We start from the raw sequence: 15,536 nt of genomic DNA on the forward strand, positions 1-15,536 counted from the left end.
TTTACTTTGCACTTCATGACTTATGCAGGTATATCAATCAAATCATTTTATTTCATGAATATACGAAATAACGGAGAAATTCAAGCTATCCTTAGTATCATATATATATTCCAATCGAAATTGTTATCTTCAACTTGAGAATTATATCTTCCAAGTGGAAAGTATACTTCCCTTTGGCGATAAAAAATTCCGTTGGGAAAAATTATTTTCCCATTGGAAAAAAATCTTTAATTGGATTTATTTTCTCCAATTGGATGAAATTTTTTCCAATGGGAAGAATTTTTTTCCAATGGGAGCACTCGTTCTCCAATGGGAAATTGTCAATTTCCAATGGGAAAACTGGTTTTCCAATTGGAAAGTCGATAATTCAATTGGAAATCAAGTTTTCCTATTGGAATAAATTTTCCCATTTTTTTTCTTTTTTTCAAATCTTAAAGAATATGTTTACTATCTTAACAATGAAACTATTATATTTGTTTTTCCATTTCATTCCGCATAGTTTGGTGTATAATATAATATGTTAACTCTAAAAATGACGATTTGGGGATTTGCAAAAAGTAGAATTGCAAAATTAAATTAGAAAGAGTTAATGATTCACGAATCTTACAGAAACTACAAAAAAGCTAAAAACAATTTCCGAAACGTTCAACGATATGCATCCAAAAAGTTTTTGCTAAAATCATTAAATGATATTAATGAAGCAGCAGACTGTGGTATTCGTCTGTTTTGGAAGTTAATGAAACGTTCAAGGCCTACATCGAAGCGAATTTACCCTGAAATAGTGTTCAATGACAAACTTGGTAATACTCCGGAAACAGTAGCTGAAGCTTGTATAGCGAAAGTGAAAATGAGAACTTTGACGCTGAGAACAAACGTAGGGTAGAAGAAACTTATGAAAACATTCACAAATCTCTAGTGCGTGGTGACACTCTTCCAGGTGGTTCTATCACAGAGGATGAGGTAGCCAACATAGTTAAAAATCTTAAACGAAGAAAAGTAAGTGGTAATGATCGAATTCAACACGAACATATTTTGTATGGTGGTAAAACTATTATTAAATTTTTAACCTGTTTTTTTTTTTTTTTTAATACTATTGTTGAAACCGCTGAACTACCTACAGCTTGGAAGCATGGACTGATTGTTCCACTGTATAAAGGGAACAACAAACCGAAACACTTACCGGATAGCTACAGGCCTATTAGACTTCTTTCCTGTACTCTTAAAATAGTTGAACGTGTCTTATACTCTCGAATTCAAAATGTAGTTTCAGAAAACATTACCTTTCCTAATCCCCAACAACAGGGGTTTCAAATAGGGCTCAGTTGTCTCGCTACATCATTTAATTTGCAAGAAACTGTGTACTTTAACTTAGAATTATCAAGTAAAGTGTATGTAGCCTTTATGGATAGTCGAAAAGCCTTCGACAGAGTATGGCGAAAAGGGTTATTAGTCAAATTAGATAGATTAGGTATTAAAGGTAAATTATGACAATTGATAGATAACCTTCATAATGATACATATAGTGCAATTATTGTTAATCAATGTCAATTGACTTTTTTCTTGTCAATGAAGGTGTTCAACAAGGTGGTGTCCTTTCAGGTTTACTATATGTAGTGTTTATAAATGATTTGTTAACTGATCTTCAGAATGCAAACTCAAATACTGAGGTTAATAATGTTGTAAGTTGTGCCCCATCATTAGCTGATGATATTGCTTGTATTAGTACAACCTCCGTTATGTTACAACGTATGCTTGATGTCTGTTTTAAGTTCTCACGAATGTGGCGATTTACATTTAACGCACAGAGGTCATACATTGTGATATTTACGCTTAACCCGAGGTCGGTTACATCCAACTTTAACTGGACTATAGGACAGGAGTGTATTCCTATTTCAGACAACGAAACCCATCTTGGTATAATCTTAAATGCTTACATGAAGAATCAAGAAAGAAATAGTAAAGTCTGTCAAAAAGGAAAGAACTCGTCTTTCGCATTAAATGGAATTTCTTCGGATACAACAAACCCGAGTGTTCTTGTTAAATTATACTTCGCTGTCATCCTTCCATCTACATTGTATGGTTGTGAACTTTGGTCCAACCTCGCAAAAGCGCAAGACTTGTTTACTTTTCACCGATTTCAACACCAGGTAGTCAAAAACATTCTGAAACACAAAATTAATACTCGTTCGGACATGTGCGAAAGTATTCTAGGCTTCCATCCTATCACAAGTGAGATTGATAAACGCATATTATTCTTTCTTCAAAAGTGTGCACTTTAGACAACAAATATTTATCTAAAGCAATCTTCTTAAATCGATTATTCTCATATTTGATGGACCCCAATCGTAAACATCTTGGTTATGTTCCTGATGTAGTAACCTTACTTCATAAATATAGTTTACATGAATATTTATTTGGATTTATTCAAGATGGACACTTCCCCTCAAAACAAGAATGGAAAAGAATCATTAAACAGAACGTGTCTAACGTACAAGCCAGCGAATGGTCTACTCGCATAAACAACGATAGTGACTTTGTTAAATTTCGCGAAATACATAATACTGTCACATTTGTAAAATATTGGAGAAACTCAAAAACAGTCAATGAAATAAAAAGGTCATATTTTATAACAAAACTGTTGACGGACGTTCCCAGTGGTTCACCAATGATATGTTTAATATGTAAAAGTCAATACGTAGACTTTTTTTGCCATATTTCTTGTTCATGTTCTGCAACCAACGTCTTCAGACATATCTGGTGGGACTTGATAATCGAAAACTTCGACCTAGAACTGTTTAGAGAACTTGACTCATACTCCCATGATGATCTTTTTATTATTCTACTTGGGAAAATACCGATCACTATACAAAGCAGCGAAGATGAAGCAATCAACTTCATTAAATTATGCCATGCTCATGTTGTACAACGCGCCGCAGAATACAACCGCCAATTTAGACTTGTTCATGATAGTGTGAACGTGGATTGTACTGAAACAGATATCCCCAATTGCATGTTTCATGAAATAATTGTAAATATTTGATATCTTTTTCCATTTTTTACATGTAATAATGTTTTGTTATTTGCTATATTTCATGAACTGGAGGAAATAAATGTATGAATGAATGAATGAATGAATGAATGAATGAATGAATGAATGTTTAATAAGTAAACAACTCTTGAAATTATAATTGATTTACACATAAGCACCCATCCTTATAAAATTAATACACTGCCTATGGAAGAGTTTACTTATGGTGCAATAAAAACAATTAAATAATGTAATATCTCTTGTCTATACGTAACAATTGTACCGTCTTAAGACATATATGAATTTTGAGACATCATACCATGCATACACCTACTTCAAAAATCAATCAAACAAACACGATTGCAAAGTGACAATCTCATGTACACTTTTTTTTTTATAATTTTCATCTCAAAGGTGCAACAACCGAGTTAAAAACTAATGATGGTTATTTGGACAGTAACTCTTTATGAATAAGAATTTGATATGCATAATTCAGCAATAATCTCATTTTTATGAAGACTGCTACCATAGTGATTATTTCTGCGGCAACATAACTTTTCTAATGCTAAGTTCCGCTTATTGTTTATTTGTTGTTTGTATGGTAAACTTTTTGGAAAATAGTATTTATATACTCATGTTGATTCATTGTCGGAAATATTGATTGATTGATTTTGACTACTTAATTGGACATGCTGTATTTTGTTCATGCAAGTTCAATAATCAAATCAAAACTCACGGTGTTAACTCTATCCACGATTTTTGTGACGGACAAAATATATTGATTATGAAACACACTGACGGGAAATAGTGTTGATTAATCCATTTCATTTAAAAATAACCCTATTTAACAAAACTAGTTACACCTACCTTTAGATAACGATAATCTTGAATGAATATCAAACGACAAGCCCTTGGTGATTAAGTAAACAAACAAATTTGGAATGAATTCTTTTGGCCAATGAGCAATAAGATTGAAAAACATCTCCTTCTTGGAAAACGAGATTTACCTTGTTTACTTTATTACCCAATAAAAAAAATGACAGAGCCGTATTTAACACATCATAATCAAAGTTTGAGAGATTTTCTCTGTAGATTGACCAATGATCTTTGACCAACTAGGGGACTTACTGTTTCACAATCTGAATCTCCGTTTGTTTGCAAATTTTTGAGACCACCCAAATGACATGTGCTCGATGCTGTCAGTGACGTAATTAAGTGCTATTTCGCCGAAATTCTTGTTGATATGAACAACAAATTGTAAAAGTGGGACAATAACATATTTCAACAGGTTAGTTATGCTACACACATATATTTTATATGCATTATTTTTATGGGATTAGTCATAAACTGGCTCAAAGCCTCCCCCCTTTCCATACGTATGAACGAAACTTATATCGGACTTCATAACATATCATCTACGTTGAGACAGCGAAAATTCTGTTGAACATGGTATACACACCCATTTGTTATTTTTATCATTAGTATACACCACCTATAAACATTATAAAATGCCTTTATTCTTTAAATAAATATTACAAATATTTTTTTGTCCAAGATATGGGTGGGTTTATGGCATTAAATTAGTTATTAATTCTCAAAGGTAAAAAAAGGGAGAAGTTCTGATTATTTGTTAAAAACAATTAGCAGATCAGGCCATTAAAATCAGTCTGAAATTATTTGCTTCAGTTTTTAGTGGAGTCCGAGTTGCTCATTTACTTTTGTTACTTTGTATGTATGATTTTAGTTACTTTATGTTCTTTGTTGTGTATGTCTGTTTTCCATGTCTGGTCTTTGTCCCTTGATTACATTCTTTTGATTACCGCTATAACCTTGGTTCCATTGATTACTCTTTCAAATACTTTAAATTATGACATAACGATTTTTGTTTGTGTAGGATAGTTCCTTCTATTTTAATACGAAAAAGTGTGCTTTTTTTACATAGAAAAAAATTAATTAAATAGAACAAGGTATTAACACTCAATATATTAAAGGAGGCAAGAATTTTTATTGCCTAAATAAATCACTGGGGAAAGAAAATGTACATTTTATAAAACTTTTTTAAGTTTATATATTTATTAGATGCTAGCTCACCAGTTTTAATGTCTAAATGTTGTTTTATTATTATTATTACTTACACAGTTTTGAAAATGTATCAAATTCATCAGACTGCAACCTGACATTATTTCAACAAATATTCAGTAGAACTGTAGATTAAAATATTTATTTTCTAATTAAAAATCATTTCAAGTACATGCACAGGACATGTATTTTTTTTAAATATTTTTTTCATTATGAAAATGACTGAAATCTTAGACATGTGGAATGGTATATAGCATGATGAGATGTCTGAAGAAAGGAAGGGTGCTCTATTTTATCTCAAGGTACTTGTAGCCACGGACATTTAATACTTACTACAGCAGTTATGTCTATAATGGGACAATCTTCTCCCTAATTACTTCTTGCCAAACACAATTTATATGTAATATATTTGAATTTTCTGAGTTCTAAATTCTGGAAACTCATTAAATTTGACAACCATACCAGTATTTCATTCAGTGTTGCAGTGCTGGTGAGTAATGATACCATGAAAATGGCAATATTTTTTATCATAGTTTGCATGAGTTCTTTGAATTACAGTAAGTAGTCCGTGTCAAATAAAAAGGTGAGGCGTCAAAATACATTAAATATGTATTGTTTCCAAATTCCAAAACCCTACCAATCTGACATAATTTGGATCATTACGGTGTATGCATCTGCAACAAGAAATCTGATTTGTTCCATGTGTCACATATTTCCTTCCCTCCTTCTTCTACCTTGTACTTTTTATGAGCAACTCAAAAAGCAAAGGACGCTTACCCAACCGATGCACCTATTCCATGCTCCCAGTTGTTCGTGGAGTCATTGCTCATTTATTTTTGTTAGTTTGTATGTATCACTTTATTTATTATGTGTTCTTTGTTGTGTTTGTCTCTTTTCCATGTCTGCTCTTTGTCTGTATGATTACTCTTTCATCCAATGATGAGTTCTCGATTTGAAAAGACCTTTATTTGAAAATCGTGTCTTTTTTCTGGATTCTAATGATGTAAATAGTCAAATTAAACTTTCAACATGGTGGGGTTTTTATATCATGTTTCACCCACTGCCTGATTCTTACAGGTGTGGCAAATAAAGATAAAAAAAAAATGAAGAAGTATTGCATTTCCAAGTATTTATACTTCATGATCTCCCGAAAAAAATTATCAATGTGTGTGTAAAGTTTACCTTTTTAAGATGTTGATAGGTGCAATTCAGTTATTATACAATATGGAAAAATTGCGATGAAATGTTCCCGCACTTTTTTCCTAATATAAGCAGTCAAAAACAACTATCTACGTTGTAGATGCTTCAGGAATGTTAATGTAAAGAAAGGTTTGAACCCTTCGTATGATGCTAAATCTATATAACAGCTAGAATCTTTCTTTTCAAAATGACTGAGGAAAAAACTAGAACTCGGTGATGGAAAACAAGACGACAAAAGGAAACGAGTTCATATCAGTAAAAAATATGTACATGTAGAGAAGACATCCTGTTAGACGATATCTATCCAATTTCATTTACACACAGAAATGATCTTTTCCAGAATAGAATAACAAATTATGCTATTTAAAACACATAGAAAATCCCAAACAATGGGGAAATTACAAAGATCACCTGTGAAAAATAGCACAATGTAAATAGGCGCTCCTTTTGATAGACAATATTTGCAATCATTTCCTTGTAAAATAAGACCAACGAAAAAATAATGTTAATCTACAAACCTCTGCAGTAAAACAATTGTTAAATACTATTTATCAACTCAATGTTGCAAGCTATAATGGCTGTAACTTCCGGGTCTCAAGTTAAAAAAAGCTACGATTAAATGCAGTGACATGTTTCCCATAAATAGAAATAAAATATAAATAATTGAACCGGAAGAGCGTTGATAAACAAGAATTTTTAGGAGTTGCCTATTCACTGATCAAAATGGGTGTAATTACAGAAATTGGTTTCTAGAACAAATTTGTCAGTCTGAAACAATTGTCATTCTCTACCATACATGTACACTTTTTTGGCACAGTTAAGGCACCTTGACGAGTGTGGCTGAAAAAAAACTGCTCTCTAATTTACTGTACCACAATGTTATTCCCTTATTCAAAAAGGCGTCGTTTTTTTTTTTTTTTTTTTTTTTTTCGTTTTTTTTTCTCTCTCTCTCTCTCTCCATGTTTAGAATTATCAAGGGAACCAAGGTTATAGCAGTATACAAAATAATGTGATCCAGGGACAAAGACCAGACATGGAAAACAGACACACATAACAAAAAACATGAAGTAACTTAAATCATACATTCAAAGTATCAAAAGCAAATGAGCAACTCGGACTCCATTAAAAACTGGGAGCATGGACCGGATGCACGAGTTTCAAAAACGCCTTAGGTGAGTTTTTGAAGCCATGGGACAGCAGACAGCATAAACTCAGATATTTGTGTATATTTAACTAGGATTTATATTTGATCAAGGGACAGTGAAGACCTGGAAACTTTAATGCTTTCAAGTAAGTAGGCATATTCCAATGCCAGGTATGGATGAAACATTATTCTGTTATTTTATTTTTTTTTTACCGAAATACGTATGTAGCATTTCACTTTTAGGTGAGGTTCAATAAATGCCTTCCAAACTATTGTAGGCAATATGTATTTATCATTTTACCACATTGTTATTTACATTTTACCACTATAAGAAAAAAAATAATTTAAATTGTTGCTCCAAAAAGACAATAGTAAGATGCGCTTTGAGTGGTCTAGCATAATTATGCTAGAAAAGCTCTTCTGTTGACGTAGATCGCTGTCAATAAGTGCAGCTGAAGAATTTCCTCGCGATACCGGACAACATTCAAGTTGCCTGAATGGGTACCAGCTGTGTTCTAATGGCGTATGAGACGCCTGCCGACATCATGTCACTGCCTCCGCTGAAATTGTCGACTTCTACTACGACATTCTGGGCGAAATGTTCATTACGGTGCCTGTAGACATGTATTCTGTCGTCTCATTTTTCAAGTTGAAAACGAGATTTGACACTAAACAAGACGCGTCTCCAGTTCTGTAGGTTCCAGTCACGAACTGCATTACACCATCGAACCTTCGTCTGGTGGTGTTGGTGTATGAGAGTGGCTCCAAAGTACGGTCTTCTTGTGCGCAACTCGTAGTTATGTATGCGATTTTATATGGTATGTGTATTCAAGGAATGTTATTGGCTGTTGGTGTACATGTAGCAGCGACAGTCCTATTCCTCAGGTGGAACAACCGGATACAACGATCATGGGCTACAGATGTGACACGCGGGCGGCCTAAACAATGTCTGTTTTGTGTATTGCGCATGTTATGCTGCTGGTATCGTTCCCATAGATGAGATTTCGTACTGTGGTGAACGTTGTAACGTCTGGCATTATTGGATTCCCTGGCCTAGACAAACTGTCCCGTATTACCATACATCGTGTACTAAGTTACAGTCCTAGATTAAACATACAAAAAGAAATGCCCCAGCCAGCGAAAGCTATGTTTTATAGCCTAGCTGGCCGAGTTGTCTAGGGCGCTGGGCTTTGTGCAGGTACACCATGTATTCATCCCCCGTCATCAACTTAAATATTATTTTCAGGTACATTGTACCGTATTGCAAACACCTACCATTTACGACTAAATTTGTCACCCAAAATAAACTGATTTTGAATTTTTTTGCCACGTTTTATACCTCGGTTTTGATTTTTTTTCTTTTTTTTTCGAAAGAAAATAATTTACATTAATTTTATTCAATTCACCAATACACTTACGGTTTTTGCGTTACATGCAGTATATGTATAGATCCCACCGACAAACCGAGTAAATTGACATATTTTTAAATGTCAAAACCCCTGGAGTATTAATGCTTCAATATTTTTTAAGCATATAACCACTGCAAAAAAGATATTTTGGGCACTATTGATTTAGATATCAATGTATTTTAAATGGCTGCTCATTTTTGGCGCTTAATTCTCAATTTTAAGGTAACAATTATGACGAATATATTACAAATCTTTCAGGACAGGCGTTAAAATGTCAATTTTGTGGTCACAATAAAGATAAAATAATATAATAAAAAGGGTTATATTCTAAATTCACCCTGTTCAACCGAACATAAAATATTTATGTGCATAACTGCCCAATTTTCAAGGCAAAGACCTCTCACATGCTAGTAATCATTATCTCATATATAGGCATAAATAATCAAAAATCATATTTGATTTTGTCAGGCACGGTGACCATGCTAATTTATTTTCACATATATAACACTTATCTAATAAATGCTGTGTCCACAAATTGCACAAAATAGTCCAGAATTATTAATTTTCGCTGAAAAGTCCTCATAAACCATACACTGGCTGACACAATCTATAAATAAACAAATGTTATCATTACTATAAACTCATAAGAAATATATATTATTGAAATGTAAATATGTCTACAATATTTCTATCCGACGTGGTCACCGCCCAAACCTCGATAATTTAAAAACGTGCCAAATTTCTTTATATACTGCCCGTGCATGGCAAATCGGTTCATATCAAATCTAACAACAGCCTGAACTATGAAAATTACTACCCGTATAGCACATAAATATATTTATATTCTAAATTCACCCTGTTCAACCGAACATAAAATATTTATGTGCATAACTGCCCAATTTTCAAGGCAAAGACCTCTCACATGCTAGTAACCATTATCTCATATATAGGCATAAATAATCAAAAATCATATTTGATTTTGTCAGGCACGGTGACCATGTCGATGTACAAAGAAAGCTGCTATTACAAGCCAAGATTTTGTGAAACTAATAAACGATTATTCAAATCCTCTGAAAGATATCCATCTTTGGCTTGGTCGGATTTCCAGCGACCGTGCATTTTAAATAACCTAACTGAGATTCCATATTTTGCTGCCATTGTAGCACCGCCTGATCGGAAACTATGCAAACCAAATTCTTTTTCGATACATCCAATTTTACTTAGAGCTTCTTTAATTAGCTCTCTAGCCCGAGTTTAAGATAACTTTTATTTTTCGAACGTAATATATAACTTTTCGATTTTTTCAAAAAAGATAAGGATTTAAAAATATACATATCTGAATTCATATCAATATCTGCCTCTGTCAAATAAGACTGTAATATTTTGACCGGACAAAATGAACTACTTAAACTTGAAATGTAAAACATTTTTGCCTTTTCTATAACAGTCAGTTTTACTTTTTTCTATAAAAATGTCTAAATACTTCTCTGTGAACGAAATAGTTTTAGCCTTAATATCGGAAAGTTCGATATATCTGAGAAAACCTGTATTAGCTAAAGCACACATAGATAACAAGCGTAAATCTTTAAGTGTTCTTGCAGGTTTGTTGTATACATTAAAAAGTCTTTTGACAATATCTGGGCCTACTGGTGTCTTTTTCTTAATAGGTCTAGCACGTATACGCTTGGATGCATCAAGTATGCTTCTAACAATATCAGAGTCGCATGGATTATTGAGACCTGCTGTTTGATGTGCCCATTTTATGCCATAAAATGCTGTTTCTACTACACTAAAGTGATTACTAGTATCTATTAGATGTTGCAAATATAAACTCACATACAATTCACTGCATGGAAGAACTGTCGATATTTCTGGATAGCTCTTTGTCCATATCAAAAATCGTTTAAAAGAACCAATATATTTAGAAACTGTTGTTTTGGCTCTTGCATCTAATACTGTAGCTGGGAGTTTTTGAAAAAGAATTTTCAACTGGGGATGTGTAATAACTTCTTTCTGTGTCCAAAAAACAGATGAAAAAATTTTCTGCAAAACAGAAAATATGTCCAGTGACTCTCAAATGTGCACTGTCCGTTAAAAAATCCAGTGACCATAAAATATTTCAGTCCAGTGACCATCAGTCCAATGAATCTCATTAATCCAGCGACAAAAATAAAAACTGTTGTCCCGTGACAGTAACTAATCTGTAAATAGAACCACATAATTAGACATTTACAGCAGTTAATTTCACAGCTAACACAGTACCCTTAAAATCTCCTCTAGCAAAAATAGAATTCTTGTTTTGACCTGGTACAAAAATTCTATTTGTCTCATGGGACTCGAAAACATCTTTAACATAAGGTTTATATATAAAATTTTCATCGAATAATAGACGCCAAAACGGCGAAGAAGGCCATCTAGGCACTACCAATGTACCCACAGCTTTGCATTTAACTAAATGATTTATCACTTTAGATACCATAGAAACAGGAGGCACAAGCCAATTATTGTGTCCATTCCAGTTACTTGTAAATGAATCAATATTTTCTGAACCGGGATTCCAATATAAAGAATTATATCTGTATAACTTTTTATTGTCCATATTTGTGAACCTATCAATTGTATGAGGACCCTATAAATTATTCATAAAATCAAAAAATTCAGTAGAGATACCCCAATCATCAACATCAATAATTAGACTTAGAAAATCTGCTCGTTTATTTTGATCTCGTGGAACCCACTTCACATATAGCGAAACACAATTAGCTATGCAAAAATTGTAAATAAAAAGTGTCAGACTTTGTAGTTCTAATATTTTACTACCATTCTCTATAACACTGACGGCATTCTGACTGTCTGTATAAAATGTTACAGTGCTGCCATAAATTAGATCACAAAAAGAGCTTAAGCAAATTTCAATTGCTTTAATCTCTCCCCATGTAGAATTTTTTACCTTTTCTGAAAATGTCCAAGATTTGTACATGACATGTGAAGAGTTTTGAATGAAACCTGCTGCACCTGTATCACTTGCATCGGAAAAAATACTATACTCACTTTCTTTGACTAACAGAGGGACCGGAATCAACAATTGAAGATTATTTTTCCAAAAAAACAAGTTCAAAAGCTACATCACTAAAAAATTAATGTTAATAAATTGACCCCAATCATCACGTTCATTGATCACTGAAAATAAAGCTCTAGTCATAATTTGTGTAACATTTCCAATAGGTGGTGTAAGGGAAATAACCTTCCCGCAATTTTTGGCGAGAGTTCTTATTCTGATCTTGTTAGAATTAGCTAATAAAATGCTTATCAGTTCTTGCAAATCTAAAACTTTCGCCTCAGGAATATGCAAAACGCATTCTTGTTAATCCCATATAAATCCTAACCACTGAACTGTAGAAGAGGGAAACCAGATACTCTTTTCTTTATTAGGCACAAATCCAGATGCAATTAAATCAGACTTAACAATATCTGAATGTAATTTACCTATTGTACAGTTTTCTGCAATACCAAATCCATCATCCAAATAAACGACTATTTGTATGCCCTTTTTTTCGCCAGTGCGTTACCAATTGTCTGACAATCTTAGTAAACACATATCCGCTCGATTTTAATCCAAAATCAATATTTTGAAACTTCCACGAGAACTTAAGTATTTTTGACAAGGTTTAAATATATCTATATGATGGTACCCTGACTTTAAATCAAACAAAAAACCAACAGAATTATGTTTTACATACTGTTTTACGACCTTCCAATCTTCAAACTTAATTTTGTTTACTAACACCTGTTTATTGACATGCCTTAAATCCAGAACAAGTTTATGTTTACCTTTAGCATTTACCGATAAGGTCAGTGGGTTTACTACGAGCGGTCTGTTTGACACTTCTTTTACCAAACCACCCCTAACTAAATCTAAAATAGCTTCGACTGGTCTCTTTCGTGGAATTGATTCCTTCTCTGCCCTTGTAAACTCGATTTTCTTAACGGCTCTGTTATCTGCTGCACGAATACGCTTTTCATCTTCTGAATCGCTAGCAAGCTCGTCAGATATGTATTCATCTACTGTTTGCCAACCACCCTCCGACTTGTCTGCTATCCTAATGTGTTTGTTCCTTTTCGTTAACAAATCCTGCGAATCCTTGATATATCTGACGGCTTTTCTTGTACGCCATTGTTCAATACAATAAACAGCAGAATCCAGATTATCTAGAATATCCACGTTCAGTTCAAACTGGACTCTGTTCCCTTTGAATTTGAAATTTGTTTCCGCCTTCTTGACCTTTTTTGCTAAAAAATGGGTGGACTCGTTTAAATTCTTTTCAAGATCGTTTATCTTATTGTTAGTGTAAGTCTTTATGAGCGAGAATAAATCGGAATTTGACAATTCTTCTCGTAAGGTGGACAATTTTCAAATGGCGATGATTATAATAACAGTATAAACATTTTGGCCTAGTACTAGTACTCACATAAATCAAATGCCAACGAAGAACGAGCAATCAAAGGAACCATGATTGAAAGATTCCTGTCATAAATCAAGGAGTCCATCACTGACTCAAATGATAAATAGACATAGCTAAAGATCTGCCAACTACTATCAAACAATTAGGAAGCCGTGCGTGACACCTTTTTCAGCCAACTACCTATCATATTCTTCTTCTTAACATAAATCAAAGACTGAAGTCTTCGAAGTCGCTAATCATCAAAATATACTCTGCCACTGATTTTAGCATACTTCAAAACATCCAAAATGGCACGAATGCAATATGCTCTAAAATCTTGGTTCCCTTGATCTGATTACTCTTTCGAAACCGTGAAGACCCGAATGTTTTCAATCAAAACAACTGGTTACCAGGAACCAAATTAAACAACTGGCAACAGCTATACATAGATATCGGCCTGAAAATGTATATGACCTTTATAGTCAATTATAAGGAGTCCCTGTGTTTTGAATCGGAAACCTGGTAATATTACATTAATTCAATGTTAACCGATCATTTCATCTTTTAATGTTAATTCCCCCTTCTTATACACGCGAAAAACACACATAGACATTTTAGCGATCTTTGTGTCGCTTTTTACACAGATCAGGAAATCAGATTAGGAACCAGATTAAACAACTGGCAATGAATATAGATTTCGGGTTTTGCTAATGTATATGACCTATATAGTCTTGTAACGACCCCATGTGCCTGAATCGGATACTGGTAAATGTTCATTGCTAACCGATTATTTCATGTAAACTTCCCGTTTTCATACAAGCAAGAAAACGAGTATGTTATTTGAGAGGTACATTTTGATCGCGTATGAAGCTAGAACTATGACGCTATGGTGGTAATCACGGCACAGATCTGCAGCATAACGCGGAGTAGTAATATATATACATGTAATTATGCAAATCATATGCAAATATAAAGTATTGAAATTACGAGTGCAAGAAGTCGTTAACAATATTAGCGGCATAAAAAGGAATACGTCAACAAAATTTTGAAACAAGATATAAGACTGCATGAATCTTAGTTGTATTTGTATTTCAAATTTAGATTTGATCTACTTTATTTTTAATCAAAACACGGGAAATATTATCATGAAGTAAGATAAAATAATAATAAAAATAAAAATAAAAAACTGTTGTTTGATGAAGTACTTTGATACACCCCTCAGGAGGAATATGAATGTACATGTAAATTGTTCACGTTCATGTGTAAATATCTGTGCTTAATAGCCTACGTGTAGTTTTAGTATTTGTTATGACAGGCTTTAACTAACAGTTGTGCTAATCGGTCCTGTCGTGCTAATTGTTGTCTGCAGTTCAGTTTTTTTTTTTTTTTTTTGTTTTTTTTTTTTTTGCGTCTTTTCGAATATTTAAATATAAATTTAAGCGTCTATGTTTTGTATGAAATTTGTCTTTTATTTTAGTGAGCTGCGTCTTGTATTACTTTTGTATTCAATCCATGTCTCCAAGAGTTTGTTATCCGCCTCTTGAAAATCTTGAAAAAAACAAAAGCAGGCGCGTCCCGGGTGGTGGATTTTATGGGGTGCGACAATGCTTTGTAGGTTGTCAAGTTATATAAGCATGGCCTGATCGTGTATCATCTGAAGTATAGTTGTATGAATATACACGTGACATTTATTGAAATTATTTTTCGAACCTGAATTTAAGATATGCCAAGCTTTCATGCATTTTAGCGGAGATACGATTTGGATTTATGTTGATATTCGGAAACTCTACAAAAGGGGACCCCTTGCTATTTTGATCCAAAATTGAAGTTTGTCACTTCTGGTCTTCTTAACTTCTCTTTTCATCCCCATCATTACGACTGCTGAATAGCGAGCATTTCGAAAGCTGCAGGTTTTAAGCTCCCACCGGGAGACGGACAAGACTTGGCGATTACGGAATGTATGACGAAATATTGGGAGACTCCAGCCGAAAGCAGTCGAAAGCGCGAGAGTTGATACCTACATAGATGCATTTATTTCAAACTTTCCCATATTAATTTAGTATTATTCGTAATCATGAATTCTAATGAAAAAAGTTCCACTTTTACTTTTCTCGTGTATATATTTTAAAACTTCGCAAATGTGATAGGAATTGTTGATTTAACTAAAAGTAATGTAAGGTTTTCAACAATGATTAATTTTGTACATGTACGGTACGTGCTAATTATGTTTCAGT

The 15,536-nt window shown here is 33.4% G+C and overlaps 1 protein-coding gene and 1 pseudogene across 1 annotated transcript in view; both read right to left on the reverse strand.

Moving 5' to 3' along the window:
• Window positions 1-6,854, reverse strand: part of LOC148616994 (uncharacterized) — a 37,738-nt gene extending 30,884 nt beyond the window's left edge. The window contains exons 1-2 of the mRNA XM_088584220.1: window positions 6,826-6,854; window positions 2,049-2,162 (exon numbers count right to left, since the gene is read on the reverse strand). The gene's annotated coding sequence lies outside the window, so the exon portion shown is untranslated. The remainder of the gene's footprint in view (window positions 1-2,048; window positions 2,163-6,825) is intronic.
• A 4,227-nt stretch (window positions 6,855-11,081) lies between these two features.
• On the reverse strand, window positions 11,082-13,510 carry LOC148616995 (uncharacterized; annotated as a pseudogene).
• Window positions 13,511-15,536: the final 2,026 nt, after the last annotated feature.

The sequence above is a fragment of the Perna viridis genome, chromosome 5 (assembly GCF_037379345.1).
Source record: "Perna viridis isolate PV_CMFRI_1.1 ecotype Kerala chromosome 5, ASM3737934v1, whole genome shotgun sequence".
Classification (NCBI taxonomy): Eukaryota; Metazoa; Mollusca; class Bivalvia; order Mytilida; family Mytilidae; genus Perna; species Perna viridis.